The 19,766-nt window shown below is 38.3% G+C and overlaps 2 pseudogenes; both read left to right on the forward strand.

The window, feature by feature from the left end:
* Window positions 1–333: 333 nt before the first annotated feature.
* On the forward strand, window positions 334–1,792 carry LOC138150278 (high mobility group protein B3 pseudogene; annotated as a pseudogene).
* A 4,294-nt stretch (window positions 1,793–6,086) lies between these two features.
* Window positions 6,087–6,612, forward strand: LOC138150279 (small ribosomal subunit protein uS11-like; annotated as a pseudogene).
* Window positions 6,613–19,766: the final 13,154 nt, after the last annotated feature.

The following is a 19,766-nucleotide window of genomic DNA, read 5'->3' on the forward strand; positions in this document are numbered from 1 at the left end:
CCTTCTGTGGTCTCAGGTGTGAGTATAGAGTCCATGTTGTCCACTGTATTTGGTTATTCTTGCTCACTATAATAAGCTCTAACCGATTTACTTTTCTTCCCCTTCTCCTTCTCAGCTTCCTTCCTTCCCATTGTATCTTCCTATTTCCTAATTTCTCAGGCCAGGAGCTAGTTGCCTGGTTTTTGGCTTTGTGTGCTGTAGTCTCTGGGTGTGTAGATTGAGGCCAAGGCAAGGGCTCTCAGTGTTTCTGTTAAATTATGCTGATGCTCACAGAGTACTCTGTGGAGGAGGGCTGGTCTGGTCACTCCAGATTTCTGCCTCTTTGTCCCTGGGCTACTGCTCCAGCAGGCTTTTGCTGGTCAGGTGAGGTAGGTCTTGTTGGGACCCCTCCCCCTCTTCTCTTCAGACTCCTTGCTGCCTCAGTTACACCCCTTCTCAATGACTCCCAAGCCTGAGGCTATTTCCACTGTCTCAGGATTTCACTCTGGGTGGGACACTTATCTCTGAGTTTTCTAGGTCAGGAAGTCAGGGAGGGGGGATGGGAGCAGCCAGAGTTCACTTTGTCATCCTAGGCTCTGGAAAGTCAGGCAAGCAGTTTCTAAACTCCCAGGCTGGAGGCTGATAGCCCCAGAAGAATCTGCTGCCTCTGCTGGGGGCCCAAAGCCCTCTCTTACCTGGCTCCAATGGACCCTCTCATCCTGTGGTGAAATGCTAGTGAGATGGCTGCAAATCGCCCTTGGGGTGGGTGAGTCCCCCAGCTGGAGCTCCTTCTCTTTCTGCTGTAGTCTGCTCTGTAGTCTGAGCTGCTGCAGCCCCCACATGCTCTGCGCTCCCTCTGCCCAGACCCATGTGGCCACTTTCCCGGGCTGGATTCTGCCAGGCTCTGTCTCCCAGTGAATTCTGACGCTCCAGAATCCATTCAGATTCACTTTTTAAAGTTTAGTGATGAGACTAGCAAACAATACAGAGTTCACCATGGCTAAAGATGACCCCAAGAAACCAAAGGGAAAGATGTCTCCTTACACCTTCTTTGTGCAAACTTGCCGGGAAGAACATAAGAAGAAGAATCCAGAGGTTCCTGTTAACTTTGCAGAGTTTTCTAAAAGGAGAGGTGGAAGACTGTTGGGGCAAGAGAAGTCCAAGTTTGATGAGATGGCCAAAGCTGATAAGGTATGATATGATAGAGAAATGAAAGACTATGGACCAGCAAAGGGTGGCAAAAAGAAGAAGGATCCTAATGCACCCAAACAGCCGCCATCTGGCTTCTTCCTGTTCTGTTCAGAATATCATCCCAAAATCAAGTCCACAAACCCTGGCATATCCATTGGGGATGTGGCAAAGAAGCTTGGTGAAATGTGGAACAATCTGAGTGACAATGAGAAGCAACCTTATAATAATAAGGCAGCCAAACTGAAGGAGAAATATGAGAAGGATGTGGCAGATTATAAGTTGAAAGGGAAGTTGGATGGAGCAAAGGAGCCGGATAAAGCTGCCCAGAAAAAGTAGAGGAGGAAGACGAGGAGGACGAGGAAGATGAGGAGGAGGAGGATGAAAAAGATGATAGATGAAATTGTACCATATTCTGTCTCCATGTGAATATCATAGAGTAGGGGAAACACCTTTAAATGAAATACCTCTCCTTTGTGGTGTCGATTGCCCTCATTAGGTTTAATTGGCTTCTGATCACATAGCTTCTGAAAAGTGCTTCTAGATAGACATTGTAACTGATTTACATGAAGTGGCTATGGCTATCTCAGAGCACCCAGAAACTATATCAAAGTTGTACATAATTCCAAACCTTTTTAAAAATGAAGAGGCGTTCTTGTGTTCTCCTCACTCTGCAATTTTGTTGTAAAACAAAAGCAATTAAAATGTTTTCAGGCATTTTTTTAAAATTTGTAAGGTGGTGTTAAACTATGGTTATTGGCTAGAAAATTCTGGGTTATAAACTGTACATATCTATAGTTTGTAAAAACAACAAAGAACCCCACACCCCTAGATAGATTCTTGGGGTACAGGCTTGGAAGGGGGCATGTCCATCTAGCTTAAAAGTTGTCTTTCTGTATATATAGTGAAATAGCACCCAGCTCCCATTCTTAGGTGTCACAAGGGCAGGTGGGAGGGGGTTGGGGGGGGTCAGCTGGCATGAGAAAAGTGTCAGAAAAGTGTCTGGATTTTTCTTTTTAGTTGAAGTGCAGTAGTTTTAAATTGAAAATGTAGAGTTCTGCCTAGTATCAGCCAAACAGAAAGCCAGGGCAGTGATGCAAGGGGAAACAACAACAACAACAACAACAAAGTCTGCTCTTAAACACAATTTGGAACCTTTCAGGGTTTGGTTTTTTTTTTTTGTATGTTTAGAATGCTGAAATGTCTTTTGAACAAAATAAACAGTATTACACTTTAAAAAATAATAAAGTTAAGTGACAGGATTCACAAAGGAGCTTGGAAAAGTTACTGCTTCCATTCCGCCATCTTGGCTCCACCCCCCCCCCCATTTCCTCATTCTTTAAGAGATTTAAGAAAACTTCTGCTATGTATAGACATACATTGTCAGACATCTGATAACTTTATTTTTTATACTTAATGTTATATTAACTTGAATTGTTAATTGCTTGTGTTATATATGTCCGTCTTATACTTCAACTAAAATGTAAAGTCTCCTTCAGCACCCAGGACAGAGTTATGTTAATAACTATTTAATGAACTGATGCCTCCTTTCCACTCATTACCTTCAAAACTTACCTCTGTTCTTTCATTTCTTCCCTTTTCAAACCAAGAAAATTTGGTAATACTATACTCTCAGGAAGCAACAGGCATAAACAAATTGTATGGCTTATATCTAGTTGTCTCTAGATGCAAAATAGTAGTAATATAAACTTAGCAATGCCAAAGTTTCTAGAAATGTGATCTTTTCCTGAAATATGAATCATGGAATTACTGTATCCTCATGCATTTTTGCTCCTTAGTTTTGACTATCTCATAATAATGGAAGAGAGAGATCAGAGGCTCTGAGTGGTTTGCTAAAGGTTAATTAATCCAAGAATAAGTATTCTGTATATCTCAGTTGTTACTACTTCTTACCCTATAATCATTGTCACTCCTTTTGTTATCCCATCCCAGCATCAAAACCATTCATATGTGACATTCAATTCATATTTTTAATTCCTATCCTAGTGCCCGCCCCAATTTTTTGGTGACTGAGTGAGAGCAAACTATTTCCTTTAATTCACCGTATTCACTGATTGATCCTAGACACCAAACCTTGCTTCTCTTTCATATGCCATCAAGTTATCCAGTTCTCCACTCAGGCCATCTTACCATCTGCTTGCTACCATGTGAATATGCTGTCACCTCATCCCACCACAACCCTTTCTATCTCTCTTTCCTTGGCCACCACTGTCCTATATGTGTTGTCTTTCTCATTAGAAAGTAAGCTCTTCAAGGCCAGGAACTGTACTCTTTTACATGTGTATCCATGGGGTTTAGCATAGTGCCTGACGGATAGTAAGTACTTGATAGAAGTTTTTCATTTAGTCATTCAACTTAGGTAGAAGGGGGGATTGAAAAAAATCTCTGTCCATAAGTCTATAGATAAATAGTACAGAAGTATGAACTCTCTTTTGACCTCAGAGTTTCATAGGTGAACGAGCTGAACTTCTTGTGATTTAAAGCTGTAAAAGACCATTTATTATTTAGTTCAACCAGATAGGTGGTGCAGAGGATAGAGCACTGGACTTGAAGTCAAAAAGACCTGAGTTCAAATCTGACCACAAATTTGAAAATGACAATTATTGGAATATAAAGTCTTTGATATTAATCTGTTATGTCTTCTGCCAAATCATACTGCAGATAAGATTCAAATCAAGAAAGATATTAAAATTATAATATTTTTATTTCATTTTATATATAATATATTTTATAAACAATTTTTATTAAAAAATAATAACCCACAATTACATAGTGACAGAAGATGCAAAGAATATTACTCATCCTGTGAAAAAACTAGTGCAAGTATGATTATCTTTATCTTATAGATGAAGAAGAGAAACCACCATGACATGGAAAATAAAGAGCTGATTTGAGAACTGGAGTGGACCAAGGTTGAAGTCTTACCTCTGTGGCATAGTGCTGTGTGACCTTGGATGAGTTGCTCAACCTGTCAGTGTCTAAGGCAATTCTCTAAGACAAATAAATTGCAGAGGAAATGCAATTCACTGCTAAAGGATGTTTTCTCATTTATATGAAAGGACAGATCTTGTTAAATAGATAAAGAAACCATTTATGAGACACTTAGTGACTTGTCCAAACTCACAAAGCTAATTACTGACAGAGAAATTTGAGCCCTGGTTAAAATTAAACCCTTAGTTTAAATGCAGTCCCATTTTTTTCTGAAATTACATTGCCTCAGGTAATTTTGAATTAGACAAGACTGCTAAATATACACTAAATATCCTTCTGAATGCAATGAATGCAAGTAAAGGCAGGAAAGAATATTTCTTCCTTCCCCTTTGCAATTATTAACAAAATGGTCAGAATTAAGGATATTCTAATTTGAGTGAAAATCTCTCCTCTATGCTCTGGGCATGAAGGGGGAGGGGAGATATCTCAGATACTCTGGAACATCTCTTTGTATTATCTCTTCTGTCCCTTTAAGTGTCCGGTTCAAAAGAATATATTGGACCTTAAAAAGAAATGATAGACTACAGAAAATAAAGTGCTGGAATAATTAAGTAAAAGAAACCAAGCAATCTAAAAAGCAACTTAGACTAGGGTTTCCTATACAGATGGTTTAAAAAGAGAGAATTAAGGCAGGGAAGGAGATAGTGATAGTCATTTTCCTTCTCCACTTTTATAACAAGAAAGGTTCTTATATGGAACAAAGTAAGAAGATACATAGATATCAGAAAACATGGCAGTTCTGCTCACTTCCTCCCAAAGCTTTCCTGCATTCTTCTATTTATTTCCCAGAAACAAGAAGATGATGACTGCAGACCATACAAACATCTTTACAGCGAGGGCTCCAAATGGGATCTAGGGGGTCCTAAAGATGGGCCTCTATACAGAAACAATGAACAAAAACAAGTTACTGACTCTGTAGAAACCTCTGGGAAATCATTTCCATTGCAGTAATTAAGCACAGAGGTGACTATATCTGAGATTCTCTAGGGAAGAAAGGGGGAAAAATTCTTCTTCCTCTTTTATTCTTTATGCTAAAGTTGTCAGAACAAGATGCAGAACATCTCCAATGTATTATAATCCATGCATTATTGGATGCTGAGAGATTAAGAAAAAGGAAAAGATAATGTTATGAAATTCAGGAAACATCTAGTATGGTGATTCTCCCCTCAATAAGCTACCACTCTCATACTTATCATCATGATATTAACATAATTATAATGTAGTCATCATTATTATTGTCATAAAGTCTGCACTTTTATTAAGAACATAATTGTGGGAGTGCTATATAAAAAGATTATGTTGGTATGGCTCCTATTCATTGGGGACTTAAGATCAAAGATCAACAAACTAATATATGCACATATCATACACATGAGAATAGAACTTGGAAGACCTGAATGAACAGTAGGGTGCTGAAATCATATATTGGTCAAAGTTAAGGTCTTGGAAATTAGACAGAATAGACATGAGATATCTATGACTGAGGAGGGAAAGTCAAACATTTCTGCATTTATCTGGATAGTTCTTTAAAAGTTGGTATGTGGGGATGATATCTTAGGGAATGTTTTTATCATGAGGGTAATTGTAGTAAAAAGAAGACCAAGTGAATTAAATTATCTGGTTTCTAACCCTGATCGTCAATAAGTATCTTGGTGTCCACATGTCTTTTACTGCTCTCACTTCATCTGCACTATGAAGCTTGGAGAAAAGGATGTTTAAGGTCTCTTTAGGTCCTAATATTCTACAATCCCATCATTCAGGGATGTGACATATATGAGAAGGTTTTAAAGTTGGTAGAGGAAAAGGGAATTTATTTAGAGGTATGTCAGGGAAGAAGTAGGAGATTTTGGAATCAATAATTCATTGAGGGCTTTCCAGTCTTGGCAGCCCAAACAAGAGGAGAAGAAATGGTATCTTACAAGGGGAAGGAAAAGAAGGAAGAGCAAGCCATCAGTCTTGGACATAAAGTTGCACAAGGAGAGAATGTGTTTGGTGTCTGCCATAGCTTTGCTTCCTTCAGTGATACCTTTGTCCATGTGACTGATCTCTCTGGGAAAGAAACCATCTGCCAAGTAACTGGTGAGATAAAGGACAGGGCTGACAGAGACTAATCTTCTCCCTATGCTGTTGTGTTGGCCACTCAGAATCTTGCCCAGAGGCATAAAGAAGTAGGCATTACTGTCCTTCACATCCAACTTTGGGCTACAAGGGGAAATAGGACTAATACCCCTGGTCCTGGTACATAGTCAGCTCTGAGAGCCCTGGCATGTTCTGGAATGAAGATCAGGTGGATTGAAGATATCACTCCAATCCCCTCTGACAGTACTCGGAGAAAGGGTGGTTGCCATGGTTGTCATCTGTGAATATCATTTGCTGGATTATTTTTGTCAATAAAAATGTCACAATGGTCAAAAATAATAATACATTAAAGGTAAATATTAGTCAGATATCAGTGTATGTGCAACTCTTATGTACAAGGGTTATATGAGGGCACAAGAGGGTATATGAGGCAATATGGGGGTTGCAAGAGAAGGGGAAGGAAATGGTATAAGAGAAATAAAAACAGACATTCTTGGAGATTTCATAGCTCAACTGAGGAAACAGAACACATACATGTGATTTTTTTTGCTTTTTGGAGGGGGAAAGGTAGGGCAATAGGGGTTAGGTGACTTGACCAAGGTCACATGGCTAGTTTTTTGTGTTAAGTGTCTGAGGCTGGATTTGAACTCAGGTCCTCCTGACTCCAGGGCCAGTGGTCTATTCACTGTGCCATCTAGCTGCCCCAAAATAATTTTTTAACTAAACTTTTCTTTAGTGTCTAAAGCCTCTGGTGAAGAACTTCCTTTACCAATTCAGGTTGGCATTTTCTCTAAAATTTAGAGTCATAAAGACTTTCCTAGTGTACCAAGAGCTTACATTACAACCAGGGTCATACAATCAGTATATTTCAGAGGTAGTATTTTACTTTACGTCTTTGTGACTTCAAGTCTAGCTTGCCATCATCTATCCAGATTCTATGCTAATATAATATAGCATAAGAACAAAATAATTTTAAAGTGAAAATTGTATATCAACAAGTAAAATGGAGGGTAGAAGTCATAAAGGATCATAGAATTAAAGAGTGATTAGAAACAATAGTGTCAAGGTGAATGTCTAGTAAAGTTTAGAAAGTAGAAAAGGCTATGATATGGAAAAAGAGCATGTAAGAGGAAATGCTAAGCATTCCTTAGTTTTAAGTCCTATTCTATCAGACAGCATCACTTTGTTACATGGTTATGATAAAGAGGGTGACAAAAAGAACCAATATTAGAAGTGGGAAGAATATAGAGTTCATGCTGAAATAACACAGCCCCATCAGCTTCTGGCACTACCACCCCAAAATGTCACAGTCATTTGACTCATAATATGCCCTAATTCTATCTTTCTGGTACTAAGAAATGATAGTGGGAAAAGTGCCTGACTGGGAGGTCTGGTAATAGCTCCATGAGGGAAAGAGTGCTAGTAATCCAAGGATGATTAAATAATTAAATAAAAATCTATGTAATATATAAATATTTATATTTATGTAGGAAGTAGCTAGATGGTTCAGTGGATAGAGCTCTGAGTCTGGAATCAGGAAGACCTGAGTTCAAATCCAACCTCTGAGTTCAATTCCAGTCTCACACACTTACTAGCTTTATGACTCTAGATCATTTGAGGTAAGGTTTACTTAAAAATACTGGAGTGGCAGTAACTTCTCCTGCCTTGACTCAAAATTTAAGCAGAACTCCAATAACCACAGTCAACTTGGTTTCTCCTACTCTGGGAGGTAGGTGTTATTATTATCTATATTTTATAGGTGGGGAACAGGAGCTCTGGTCATGATTCCAGGGCATAAAAGAGTGCTTGTGGTTGCTTACACACCAGAGAACAGGCCAGGAGAACAGTGACCACAACCTTTCTTGGATCATGCTACCTTGAAAGAACTAAAGGTTTGCAGACCCTCAGAACTAGCTCTGAAAAAAGTACCAGCTGGAATTAAAGCCTTTCTTGGAGAAGGGAAGAGGAAGATGAGGCTAGAGGTATCTGTTCTGCCTCTCTTGCAGCCATACACAACCTCAGTCTTTTGTCACATATGGTCCTCTCTCTTCTTGGGGCACCATATTCTTATAAGTGGGTGCTCTTTCTTTAGGAATATAAATTTTGATTGCTTATTTTTGTAAGATATTTAAAGGTTTGTGGGACTAGATTTTTTCCTAAAAACTGGGAAAATTTACTTTTTGTCTTGTGCAGTTGTCATTTATGATTTCTTGAAATATAGTTCTTTGGGGAATAAAGGCTCTAAACATTGTTTTAAAGGATTCCAATGATTCTATGGACCAGCCTCTTTTATTTCAAATGGAGGTACTTGACTGTGCCCTTAAATCCAACTTACTCTGGCTTTCCCTGAGTGATCAATAATAACCTCCAGTCCAAGCCTCTATGGCACATTCTTTGGTTCTGATTGCTTAGAATGAGAGTAAATTAGCTAACATTTTCTTTTATGGTGAGAAAATTTGAAGATCCTCCCCTTCCATACTGATTTGTGGTGGTAAATTAGCCATCTTTGTCTCTACTCTTATCCATTCTGTATCATTGGACCTTGCCTCACTGTCATCCACTGTACTCTGGACCATTGCCAATCTTCTTGACTTTTATCTTGCTACTGGATTTTGATGACTTTGAACAAGAAAGTGAGTCTGATGACTTTGTGCAGCTCTGCCTCACTTAAATCCAATTCAAGAGCAAATCATAACATGACCCATGATGACATTGGTCCTTTTTGAGAATAAAGGATGAACAACAACAACATTTGTAATTTTTCACAGATTGTTGTATTCCATGTCTCATTGCCATATAGCAATGCTGATGGAATAATGGGATTTAAAAAGTATGACTCTGTTTCCATGCTTGAAATGAGAAAGGAGCCTTGAAATTTCTTGAAATCAGTCTAAACCACTTTCATATTCTTGTTAAATTCCAAACACAAAGTGTTGTCAATCTGTACTTTTTGTCACAGATACACATACTGATAAACGTGCTCCATAAGATTTCCATCAAAATGAACCATAACTTGGGAAATTATAGACATTCTTCAACCATTTGGTCTAGCATTTTTATGTGAAAATGGAATAGTTAATAACTGTACTAACCATTTTGCTCTGCTTGAGCTCCCTCACTATCCAGAGGAGGCCAGACAGACCTAGGAATCAGAATAAGTCAATCAGGAGACAAAATTAATTTTCCTTAAGTTTGACATACCTGATATCCTTTGCGATGTTCACTTGCTGAAACCAGAACTTCCTCTTGTACTGTTCACTTACTGAACCCTGAAATCTCTCTGCTGTGCAGGTAACCACAGAATTGACTTAAGCTGGTTGATATCAACTCCAAAATACAGAACTAACACAAGCATCCTAGTTCTGAGGCCTTGGGGACTTTTCAGGCTGACCTTTTTACTTGTTCCGTGTAGGCATCTCATGATCTCTGTGAAATGGCCCCTCCCTGGGAAATGAAAAATGAATCCAAGAGACTGTGGTGTGTTAGTACCTGATTAGGTCACAACATAGTCATTCCCACCTAGCTTTGCAGTTCCTTTTTGTCTTTATAATCTTTGAAGCTAACTCTAAAAGAAACTTAGTTGAAACTGTAGCTCCACATTCATGTTCACCTGTTTGAGAGAAATGAACATACATACAACTGTTGTAACGGAAATGGGAGTGAGTGAGACCATTAATCATTTAAATGGAATTTATTTGTGGAGCATAATTAACCCAGGGACTTCCAGGGGTCATGTACCCAAATCAGGCAGCCCTGAGCATACACATCTCAGGGTTTATATAGACAAAAGCCACAAATAAATGTCACCAAGGAGAGCAAGCAGGGAAAATACAGAAGCCAAAGGATAGTGTTGCTTAATGATTATTTTCTAGGAATCAGTTTGTTGCACAACTGAAAAGTTCCCAAATCTACTTCAAAAACTGAACAGAAGTATGTGTGTGTGTGTGTTGGGGGGGGGGGGGTTGGGTTTTAGGTAGCAGGCTTGGGCAGGTTTTTACTTGGCAGGTTTGCTGCCTGGGCTTTGTTGGCAGGGTTCCTATGCATCTCTCCTATGATGGGGGGAATGGGGGATGTTCACAAATTGGGGAGTTACTACACAACATAATTCTATTCATCTTTCTTAGAACAATCTCTGAAAATTGACAGTTAATGATCGGCTCAAACTCTTCTGAATGGTTATGGAATTTGTTCAGAAGGCTCAATGATGCTTTGGGACTGGGTGTAACTAGCACAATGTGATCTGAAAACAAAACTCTTATCATCCACAAAACAACTCTCTCCAACTCAAACTCTGCACTGGGTCCCCTTCTTCACAGGATTAAATACATTTGGGGAGCTTACATCATCCTGTTGTATGTTGTGACTATAATCAGTAGATCATTGTAAATCAGTAGATCATTTCTGTTCCTGTGTGTTGTAAGCAATCTTGAATGATATGAATGGCAGATATCTTCTTGGAAACAATCCTTTTAAAAAGATTTTACTCTATGGATTCAATTACTTTTTTGTCATTGACAAGAAGCAAAGAAAATGGATTCTTATATTCTCTATGTGTTTTGTTCAATTGCAAAATGGTGAAGATGTAGACCAGGCCTGAATATCATTTGTTCACTAAATATATTCTCATTAAAGAATTATCAGAAATAACTGTCAGAAATTACATTGATGGGGGAGGTGGAGTCAAGATGGCAGAGTAAAGGCAGGGACTCATGCAAGTTCTCCCCCAAAACCCTACAAATAACATTTTAAAATGAGTCTAACCAATTTCTAGAGCAGCAGAAAAAGATAGATTGAAACAAACTACCAGCCCAAGACAATTTGAAAAGTCATCTGGAAAGATCTGTTACACAAGAGTAAGAGGAGCACAGTCCAGTGCAGTCCAAGGCAGTGTAGACCAGGACCCAGGAAACCCGGAGCAGGCTTCAGCCAACTAAATCACTGTCATTAGAAGTGATTTCCAAACCTCTCAACACATAGACATGAAGGAAAACCTAGACATTTGGCAGGAAGGGTCTGTCACATATGGTTGAGAGTGGAACAGCATCTAGCACAGACAACAGCAGCACAGCTCTGGCTCCAGCAAATCAGGAGCAGGCCTTGGGATGACTGAATTAGCAGTAGCAGTGATTGATTCCAGAGCTCATGGTTCACAGAGAGTAAGGGAGTCAAACAACTGGTCAGCAGATTACAAGGGTCTTTTTGGTCCATTTACTCTGAAGCAGGGTGCAGTCTGAGGTGGCAGTCCCACAGTGAATAGGGGCACTAGCACACCAGAACTTCTTGTAGCAATGGAGAACGAACACACCCCCTCACAGGTACAGGGCAGAAAATAATGCTTGCTTAGTTGCTCACAGACCAGACCACAGACCTGGAGAGTAATAAATACCTCTCCTTAGATCAGATCCCCTTGAAAGAACTGAAAACTTACAGGTTCCTAGAAGTATTTCTGAAAGCAGCTGCACAAAACCCCTAAAGCTTGGGACAGTGTGCCAATGCTGGAAGCAGAGCCTTACTGTAGCAATTACTTAAAATACAAGTAACAGGCTGGGAAAATGAGCAAAACAACAGGAAAAAACTCTTACTATTGAAAATTACTATGGCAAAAAGGAAGATCAAAACACATGCTCAGAAGAAGACAGCAAAGTCAAAACTCCTAAAAGCAATGCCTACAAGAAAAATGTGAATTGGCCTCAGAAGAACAACTAGAACAACTAGAAAAGGATTGGAAAAATTAGAAAGAGAAATGAGAGTGATGCAAAAAAATCATGAAAAACAAGTTAATTCAGTAAAGGAGACACATATACACACACAAAAATACTAAAGAAAATGACACTTTACCAAAAGGTTAAAAAAAAAAAAGTCCATGAGGAAAAGAATGCTTTAAAAAGCAGAACTGGCCAAATGAAAAAGGAGGTCCAAAAGCTCACTGAAGAAAATAATTATTTAAAAATTAGAATTGAGCAAATGGAAGAGAATAACTTTATGAGAAATCAGGATACAATAAAAGACAACCATTTTAAAGAATGAAATAAAGAAGACAAAATTGACCTGGAAAATAGATCCCGGAGAGCTAACTTAAAAATTATTGGATTATTAGAAAGCCATGACCAAAAAAGAAACTAGATATCATCTTTCAAGAAATTTTCCAAGAAAGTTGCCCTAATATTCTAGAAGAGGTGGGCAAAATAGAAATAGAAAGAGTCCACCAATCACCTCCTGAAAGAGATCCCAAAATGAGGATATCCAAGAATATTACAGCCAAATTCCAGTGTTCCCAGGCCAAGGAGAAATATTGGAGGCAAGCAGAAAGAGACAACGTAAGTATGATAGATTACACAAGACTTAGCAATTTCTACATTAAAGGATCCACAGGCTTAGAATATGATATTACAGAGGGCAAAGAAGCTAGGATTACAACTAGGAATAACCTATCTAGCAAAACTGAGTATAATCCTTCAGAGGAAAAACATTCAATGAGATCAAGGACATTCAATATTCTTGATGAAAAGACCAGAGCTGAATGGAAAATTTGACTTTCAAATACAACAAGAAAAGAAATAAAAGCATAACAAGAAAAAACAAAAACAAGAAAAGCATAAAACGGTAAAAAGGAAAGGGAAATCATAATGGGCTTAATAAGGGTAAATTGTTTACATTCCTACATGAGAAGAAGATATTTGTAACTCCAAAGAACTTTCTCATTGTTAGAGTAATTAGAAGGAGTATATGTATACAGAGGGCACAGGTGTGAGTTGAATATGAAGAGATGATATCTAAATAAATAAAATTAAAGGGTGAGAGAGGGATGTACTAGAAGAAAGATAAAGGGAGAGGTGGAATGGGAAAAATTATTTCAATAAAAGAGGCCAGATAAAGCTTTTAGAGGGAAACAGAAGAGGGGGAAGATTAAGGGGAGTGAGTAAACATTACTCTCATTGGAATTTACTCAAAAAGAGAATAACACATACACTCAATTGGGTATAGGAATCTATCTTACCCTACAGGAAATTAAGAGAGGAAAGGGATAAAAGAAGAGGGAGGGGTGATAGAAGGGAGGGCAGATTGGGGGGGCGGGTAGTCAAAAGCAAAATTCTTTTGAGGTGGGACAGGGTGAAAGGACAGAGGGAATAGAATAAATAGGGAGAAGGGAAGTAGTATGGAGTGAACTAAGGTTAGCAATAGTAACTATGAAAAAAAATTTGAAGCAATTTTCTCTGATAAAAGTCTCATTTATCAAACATAAAGAGAACTGAGTCAAATTTATAAAAATAAGAGCCATTGCCCAATATATAAATGATCAGCTTTCAGGTGAAGTAATCAAGTAATCAAGACTATCTATAGTCTTATGATATTCACTATTAATTGAAGAAATGCAAATTAAATCAATTCTGAGGTGCTATCTCATATCTATTATATTAGCTAACAGGACAGTAAAGGCAAATGACAAATGGAGGGTATTTGGGGAAAATGATATATTAATACACTGTTGCTGGAGTTATGAACTGATTCCACCTTTCTGTAGAGCAATTTGGAACTATGCCCAAAGGGCTATAAAAACCAAACATACCCTTTGACTTAGCAATTCCCCTATTAAGTCTACATCTGAAAACAGATTTTAAAAAAAGGGAAAAAAGACAAATATGCATAAAAATATTTGTTGCACCTCATTCCTGGAGGTAAATAATTAGAAGTTGAGGGTGATTCCATCAGTTGGGGAATGGCTGAACAAGCTGTGGTATGTGATCATGATGGAATACTGCTGTACTACACAAAATGAAGAGCAAGATGCTCTCAGAAAAACCTGGGAAGACTTGCTTTGGCTAATGCAAAGTGAAATGTATTGTGTAGAAAGTAACAGCTTTATTGTATGATGAACAGCTGTGAATTACTTAGCTATTCTTAATAATGCAATTATTCGAACAAATCTGAAAGACTTATGATGAAAAATACTATCAATCCCCAGAAAAAGAACTGATGATGTCTGAATATAGATTGAAGCATATATTTTTCTAACTTTATTTTCCTTCAGTATTTTTTGTCTACTTGACTATTGCTTTCACAACATGACTATTATGAATATGTTTTGCATGACTACACATGTATGACCTATATCAAACTGCTCACCTTCTCAATGAGGGGAGGGGGAATGGAAGAAGGGAGAAAATGTGGAGCTCAAAGTTTTTTCAAATTAAATTATATTTTATTTTTAGTTTACATCATTCATTTCCTCAAAATTTTGAGTTACAAATTTTCTCCCCATTTTCTCCTACTCACCACCCCAAAACAGCGATCCCACTGAATATCCCCTCCCCCAATCTGATCTCTCCCATACCTTTCCCCATCTCCCTCCGACTCTCTAGTGAGGCACAGTGGATGTCTATGCACCAATGCCTGTATATATTATTTCCCACTTATATGTAAAATAATAACTATATATATATATAATATATATATATATTAAACATTTTATTTTAAAACTTTGAATTCCATCTTCTTTCCCTTCTTCCCTTGTCACCCACCCATACAGGGAAGACAAGCAATTCAATATAGGTTGTACATGTGTAATTACCCAAAACATTTCCATAGTGGATATATTGTGAAAAAACTGATTATCTTTCCCTCCATCCTATCCCATCCCCAACTCATTCTATTCTCTATTTTGATCCTATCCCTTTTCAAAAATGTGTGCTTCCAACTTCCATCCCTCCCTGCCTACCTTCCCTCCCATCTTTCCCACTCTCTTCCCCTTCCCCCCTACTCTCCTTTAGGGTGAGATACCCTATATAGTGTGTATGTCATTCATATGTCATTACTTCCCTTAGCAAAATTCAATGAGAATAATGCTGACCCATTCCCTTTTGCCTTCTTGTTCTTCACCTCCATTGTAACAGTTTTCACTTGCCTCTTCTATATGAGATAATTTACCCCCATTCAGTCTATCCCCATCTCCTCTCATTATATTCCTCTCTCACTTCTTAATTTCACCTTTTAAGTATCATCCCTTCCTATTCAACTGGTCCTGTGCCCTCTCTCTATGTAAACCTGTACACATATATACACATACTCACATATGTACTCATACACCCATATATCCTCCTATATAGACATATATGCATGTATACATATACATATATATATATATATATATATATATATACATTTTTATTCCCTTCAACTATTCATTTACTGAGAAAAGTTTCATAAGTTACAATTATAATTTTTCCATGTAGGAATGCAAATAGTTCAACTTTGATAAGCTCCTCATGAATTCTTTTCCCTGTTTACCTTCTGATGCTTCTCTTACTTCTTGTATCTGAATGTCAAATTTTTCTATTCAACTTTGGTTTTTTCAGCAAAAATGCTTGGAAGTCCTCTATTCTATGGAATGACCATATTTTCCCCTGAAACATATACTCAGTTTTGCTGGGTAGGTGATTCTTGGTTTTAATCCCCCAGCTTCTTTGATCTCTGGAATAACATATTCCAAGCTCTTCCATCCCTCAGAATAGAAGCTGCCAGATCCTGTGTTATCCTGACTGTGTTTCCACAATATTCAAATTGTTTCTTCCTGGCTGCTTATAATATTTTCTCCTTGATCTGGGAATTCCAGAACCTGGCTATAATATTCCTAGGAGGTTTCTTTTTGGGATCTTTTTCAGGAGGTGATAGGTGGATTCTTTCAACTTTTATTTTGCTCTCTGGTTCTAAAACATTGGGGCAATTTTCCTTGAGAATTTCTTGAAGGATGATTTCTAGATTCTTTTCTAGGTTCTAGATCATGGCTTTCATGTAGTCCAATAATTTTTAAATTATCTCTCCTAGATCTATTTTCCAGGTCAGTGGTTTTTCCAATGAGATATTTCACGTTGCCTTCTATTTTTTTTTCATTTCTTTGGATCTGTTTAATAGTATCGTGATTTCTCATAAACTCATTAGCTTCCATTTGCCCTATATAATTCTGAAGGAATGATTCTCTTCACTGAGCTTTCAAGATTCTTTTTCCATATGGCAAATTTGGCTTTTTAAGGCATTCTTCTCCTCATTGGCTTTCTGAGCCTCTTTTGCCATTTCAGTTAGTAGGTTTTTTAACATGTTATTTTTTTCAGTCAGGTTGTTGACTCTCATTTCATAATTTTCTTGCATCATTCTAATTTTTCTTCCCATTTTTTCCTCCACTTCTCTTATTTGTTTTTCAAAATCCTTCTTAAGCTCCTCTTTGGCCTGTAACCAACTCATATTTTTCTTGGAAGCTTTTGGTGCAGTAGTTCTGACTTCTCTGTCTTCATCCTGTTCCATGCTTTGATCCTTTTTGTCCCCACTAAAGTTGGATTGCTGCACTTGCTTTGCTTGCTTCGTTTGCTCGTGTTGCCACTCAATTCCTTGACTTTTGAGCTTTTTGCCACAGTAGAACTCTGCTACCAGAGAGGCAGCTTTGTCCCAAATTACTGGGGTTTTCTCAGCTCCCTGAGGTATCAGTTGGCTGCCCTCCCCGAAGATTCCCCAGGCTCTGACAAACTAGTCACCCACCCCGCGACCTCCACCCTAAACAATGATCCAGATCCAAGCAGGTTAAAGCAAGAGTGATTACCCCTTAGACTGGTCACTTGGTCCCCCTACAATCTGCAGGCCAGGACTCTGAAGCAGCCACACAGCAGTGGCTGTGTCTCTGCTGCTTCTCTCCCAGGGGAGCAAAGGCTGTACCACACCCCCAAACTCCCAGTTCCCAAAGTTCACACTGCACTGACTGCTCACTTCGTCCTTAGCATCTATGTGTTGATAATTCTGGAAACTGCCACAGTTGCTGGTAATCTGAAGTCCCTCCAGCTGGCAGCTGTTTGTGGCCACCCTGAGGCTAAAACCTCCAGCTGGGTTTGCCTCCCAGAGCACTATGCCAGCTGCTTCCTGCCGGCCTGCCAGGCTGTCTTCAGTGGGAGCTTAGGTTCTCTCTGTAATTTTGTGGGTTCTGTAGCTCCAAAGTTTATTTAGAGTCATTTTTTACATGAATTGGAGAAGGCAGAAGCAGGAAGCACATGGAAGTCCTGTTTCTACTCCACCATCTTGTCTCCACCCCTAGCTCAGTTTCAAATTTGAAAGTTAAAAATTGTTTTTACATGTAACTGGGAAGATGTTTTTTAAAAAAATAAGTAAATAAATACTTTTTAAAAATTACTTTGATGCTCTGAGAGGGATAGATTTTCCCAGATAACCTTGGCCTCCCACACATAACATGAAATTTTGCCTAAAATAAGAAAAATTTGCCTCTAAGATAGCTTCCCCAATGTAGATTCTTTTCCACAATTCTCACCTTCCAGCCAACATAGGGCAGACCATCCAATATAGGGCAGGCCCAGGACAAAGCTGCCTTTGAGACTTTATTGGCCCCTGTGGCTTTGACTCAGCTTGCTGTCATCTAGAGGCATAAAAAGCCTCAGTCACATGGAGTCTGGGCCTCTCTGACCTGAGGGGTTACTGAGACCATGTGAGTTGCTATACCCTGATGACCTACTGACCAAATATATTATTTGGTGTATGGGGGGTGGGGGGGTTCATCTAGAGAAAATATGTGGCACTATATCTTGGTTGTATTTTTTTTCTATTTCAGCACAAAGGAAACCTTCTTCTGTAAGTCATGAAAATGTTATTTCATACCAACATTGATCCTAAACTAAGATGGTGTTGGTATTAAAGCTAAGACTCTAACACATAACTATTATAATTAGATAGATAAGTAGACAGATAGATGATAGATCTTAAGTTTTCAAAATGCATTAAAATTCTCCTCTACTTTCAACACAATTATCATAAAACTTAATTGTTAATTTGTTACTTCTTCCATTCCTTGAAATGTTTCAATTTGGACTTTTGAAAAGAATATTCCTTAGGTATTTCAGATAGCTAAAGTTCTTTATTGAATGAATTAGTGAAAAAAATAAGTGCTTACTATGTGCAATGCATTATGCTAAACCCTAAGGATAGAAATGGAAAATATTTGAGCTCGTATTTCTTGGAATTTTTCAATTTTTTTCTCACAGTATATTGAAAGTGTATGACATGTATGTACAGCAGTTTTCCATTTCCTAATTAATTAATAGTCATCTTGTTTCCATTTTTTGCTACAAAAAAGCAATTTGATGAACATTTTTATATCTATAAGAGCTTTCTTTTTGTCCTGACTGCCCACCATCCTAGTAAGTATATCCAATGTTCTCTCCCAATTTGAGGGTTTAACAGAGTGTTCATCAATTTCTTACAGGAGAATAGGATAAACCCCACCACTCTCAAATCTTTAAATGCAGGTCTATTGTTCTAGATGGTCTAATGTTTGTTAGGGGAAATGGATCCTTTGAAATGCCCTCAACTCTTGTATGTAAAGATTTTAATTTATGTGAAGTTATTCTCCATATTTCCTCTTCCCTGATTCAATTTTAATTCCTTCATGTTTAGTGTTTTATCTTATCATTCTGTTGTAGTATTTATGTAGTTTATGTGGAAAGACTGCCATCTTTTTTAGAAGTTTGCGATTTGAAATTGTACTAAAAATGGTATCAAAATGTTCACTGTTTGATATCACGACTCATTAATATGTCCCTAGAGAGATCAAAGACAATGAGAAAAGATCCAAATGCACAAAAATATCTTCAGCCTCATTTCTTGTGGTAATGAAAACTGGAATCAAAGAGGGTGTTCATGAATTGAGGAATGGCTAGCCAAATGAAATACTGATCTACCTCAAGAAGTCATGAAAATTCTAAGTTCAGAGAAACATGAGATCTGCACTGATGCAGACTGAATTGATCCAAATCAAAGGTGCAACTTATACAATTACTATATTAATGCAACTATAATAAGCTACTAGAGGCCAATAACCCAGTATTCCTCTACGCAATCTTTGACAGATCACTCGACAACCTGGGGTAAGACTATGACCAACAACATAATCTTCCAAAGATGTAGGCTCTGTCGTGCAAACATGTAGTTGTGCACACCAGACTGAGAAGGGAGGCTTGGGGGGAAGGGGGAAGAGGAGGAAATAGGAAGGTACAGGTAGAAAAATGGCCTACTGGCCAGAAGCTTCTGACTCAGTAGTTGTGCCACAGTGACTCATAAGTAGCTAGTTATGGAAAAGAAAGGCATCTTAGGGAAGCAGCTGTAAAGCTTGCCCTAGGAAACTTAGAGATGAGGATGAGAGAAATAGAGGGGTAGGAGGTACCTTGAGAAGTAGCCCAAAAAGTGGCAGAATGGTATACCTAGGAAAGCCAAAGCCTCAGCACGAAGGTAGAAACAGGTCAGCAACAATCATGTAAGCTTCATTGGATACTGATGCTATTATTTTTTGGGTGGATCCTGCTTACTCTGGTGGCCCGCATCCCCCAGCTTCTTTTAGTCACCATGATCCAGCATCTGGATGGTAAATCAGAAGGTTAGCTGGTCAATCACAGACTGATCTCAGTCATCACAGGGTTAGGTCAATTGCCAGGGAATTGAGTAGAGGAATACAGTGTGATTCC

This window comes from Petaurus breviceps, unplaced genomic scaffold (genome assembly GCF_028583685.1).
Source record: "Petaurus breviceps papuanus isolate PSGF00001 unplaced genomic scaffold, PetGlider_PUasm1.0 90865, whole genome shotgun sequence".
Classification (NCBI taxonomy): Eukaryota; Metazoa; Chordata; class Mammalia; order Diprotodontia; family Petauridae; genus Petaurus; species Petaurus breviceps.